This window comes from Myotis davidii, unplaced genomic scaffold (assembly GCF_000327345.1).
Source record: "Myotis davidii unplaced genomic scaffold, ASM32734v1 scaffold185, whole genome shotgun sequence".
Taxonomy (NCBI): domain Eukaryota; kingdom Metazoa; phylum Chordata; class Mammalia; order Chiroptera; family Vespertilionidae; genus Myotis; species Myotis davidii.
The window spans coordinates 5,280,530-5,284,112 of NW_006297811.1; positions in this window are offsets into that span (position 1 = coordinate 5,280,530).

Consider the following 3,583-nt stretch of genomic DNA (forward strand, 5'->3'; position numbering starts at 1 on the left):
ATATTTGGCCCAGGTCAGCAACAATTGTATAGACCATAATTGTGTAGAGGCCTGATAAGATATAATGTCTCCATGGAATCTATCAAAGATAAGTGACAGAGATCAAGGACCAATTGTCCCTTCACCATATCTTCACTATGTCTAAAATGTCCACTGAAACATAAATGATACACCAGCAATAGGGCAGAAATTGACGGTGGAACAGCCATGTTGGAGAGGCCCTGAATTGACTGGGATAGGAGTTTAAAATAGAAAATCAGTTGAGTTTTAGAAAAAGAGAGTAATACTTTTTTGTACTTGAGTTTGTGGGCTAAAATTTTTACCCATTATACATTTACTCTCTGGTTAAATTCGCCCAATAGGCAAATTATGGTGTTTGTTTAGATTTTATTGCAAAGTTACTGAATAAATTTTAAGTGAGCATACCAAAATTTAGAGAAGATTGATGAGATATATCTCAAAAGAACGTTATAACATATATTTTCTTTACTAAATAGAGTAAGTTATAACTGAAAAGTATAAGTCCCTCCTTTATGAAAAGGTATAAATGGACCCTTCAAGAAAATTACTTTTTCCAGGGTGACAAAGCTGGGTCCAGAGAGTTCACTCCTCATATTTCAGTGTCACAGACTTTTTAATTCAAATTAAGGCCTTAGTTATAGACCTTTTGGAATTTCTTCCAAATTAAAAAATTATTACTGTGAACTCTGTGAATAATGAGGACCTGCTCCATGCTTACTATTGAGTGCTATATCTCCCAAAGTATTCATCTTGAGAAATTATGCTCTTATCTCAAAAATGATACCTCTGCTCAAAATATTTGCCAAATTTGTCTTCTGGAGTTTTCTTCAGAGGCCACAGAACATTTTATTGAACTTCACATTCATGACCGATCTTCATGCTTTGAGTGAAAATTTGGTTTCTTTAATAGCATCCAAAATCTTTTAGCATTAAGTCTAATGAATAGAGAGGGGAGTCAAACTCAGTAAAACCACTGTGGTGAAAATGAAATGTGACTAAGAAGAAATTAGTCTTATTTTTCTTGGTAAAGGTGAGAGAACTAATAGGTACTCTAAAAGTATTTTTTTTTTATTTTTTAAAACTGAGAAAGCCTTTCTTGAAATACACCTCATTTCAAATGAAATGTTAAGCAAATGAAACCAAAAAAACAGAGCTGTTCTGGTTAAGGAGATGTAGAGCCTGCGCCCCTCCTCTTAGACCTTCCCACAGTCCTTAGAGGCACCTGGCACTCCACACAAGAGTAGTTAGGAAACCATTGCTGGAAATGACAGCAACTTAGAGACACAATTTAAAAAATAGATTCAGGCAGGTTACCCATAACATTATGTCAAGAAATGAATGGCTATTATCAAAGAGTTTTCGGAATCAGAAGTAGGATATACAAGATGTGACTTCAAAGTGAATAAATGAGTTATTCTCTAATTGTAATACAAAGGGCCTTTGGAGACAGCCATCCGGACAACTACACTCACCACTCTTTACTTGCTGTGTGCCACTGCAGTTTCCTAATCTTTATGGGTGATGTTCCTCACCTCTTTCCCATGCCCATCACTCCTGTCACTTACCATTAGGCCCAATATTGGATTCTGGAACCAGTCCAGGCACTCTGTCCCAAGCACTTAGTTTAAGGGCTTAGCATTGATTACATTCTGACCCCGGTCTCATTAACTTTTGGGCAATTTATTTTTCCATGACAAAGTCTAGGCCAGGATTAAATGAAAGGTCCTATTTCCTGCCCTGCAGTCACAGTCTCCCTATGATATGATTGCCAGTATGTAAGCTTTTGGTCGTATCTTCTTGGCCTCGTTTTTGTAAAATTTGACTCAGTTTGGAACTTTAGTTCTAACATTGAACTGACCTTACCCCAAACTCCTACCCAATCCCAGCCAATGGTTTTGTATTTGTTTTTTAGCCCTAAAAACCTTTTAATAAAATAAAAATCTTAAATGAAAGTATAATATGCATAAAAAAATTTTTAAATGGAACTGACTGGATGGAATATGTAAGGACAACCATTTATACAGTGTTTTGCCTGGCATAGAGTTAGCACTAAGTAAATGCTAACTGTTAAATAATGAAAATAGGAATAACAACAACAGATGCTACCTTCATCAAGGAAACTTCTCAGATTCCCTCTTCCTTCTCTAAGCTCTCACAATACTGTATTTTGACCACCTTTGGTAGAAGTTTCCACATTATGTCTTTTCTTTTCTTTTTGTTCTGAATGTATTTAATAAGTTTTCACTCTGTGAGCAGTATAGTTACAAAACTAAAACAAGCTTGCCATCAAGGAAATTGTTCTCTGAGTATTAGGAAGGACAAACAGATTATTGCCTTGCTATGTGATTGAATTATATTGTTGGAAACAAATATTTTAAATGTACCTTTATTGTTGAAAGTATTACAGATATCCCCCTTTACCCCCCTAGACCTCTTCTAGCCTGCACTTGCCCCCTACCTCAGGCCTTCACCACACTATTGTCTGTGTCCATGTTTTATGCATACTATGTCTTATATTAAAGTTATTTTTATCTTTTCTACTAAAGTTCTGGAGGGAACACTTGCCAACCATTTCATCTATATAGTTTCCATAGACTTTCATATTATTCCCAAGGTGACACCCCCATCCCCACCCCATGATTCCTGCCTTCTAGAATTCATGTCCTTGTATAAGCCTCTCCTCTCACATGTAGGCAGGACTTGAGGCTCCCGTCTAACCAACAGAATTCAGCAAAAGCAATGGCTATCACTCCCACAATTATGTTACATTATAAGCGACACAATTTTACCAGAATTGTGTTTCTAGATTTTCTATTTTCGTTGCTGGCTTTGAAGAAGACAGTTGTCATGAATTATAACCTCAAGAAATAACTTTTCCAAAAACTTTAGTGAGGTTGGAGGTAGACCCTTCCCCATTTGAGCCTTCAGATAAGACCCTAGCCCTGGCCAAAATCTGAATTGCAGCCTTATGAGACCTTATGAGCCGGTGAAACCATTTTCATACTCCTAATCCAGAAAAATTTTGAGAAAAAATTTGAGATAATAAATGGACATTATTTAAAGCTGTGAAGTTTGTGGTAAATTGTTATGCATCAAAGAAAACTAATATACATCTGATGTAAAATTTTAAGTCTCCTTGGTCTAAATGGACAGGTGATGTTCTGTGGTATTTAAAAATTATTTGGTAAGTAATTTTAAGAGCATTAAGATATTCTGTAGCAATTAAAAAGAACACACTAATATGAAATGCTCTCCAAGGTATATTGTTAAATGAGAGAATATTCTACTGTTTGTATTAAAAATTTACTTTAAAAATCTGCCTAGAATATACCTAGAAGTAACAATAAAACATAATAGCAGCAGTTGCCTCTGGAACTGGATGACCAGGGGACACAAATATAAAGAGACTTACTTTTACCTATATATCATTTTATACTTTATAAATTTTGTACCATGGACATGTATTATCTACTTGTAAAAGTTAAATTAAAATTCAGACCAAAGGGGGAAAAAGCATAGGAATACATATGCGAAACAACTTAAAAAGATATTGATAGACAAC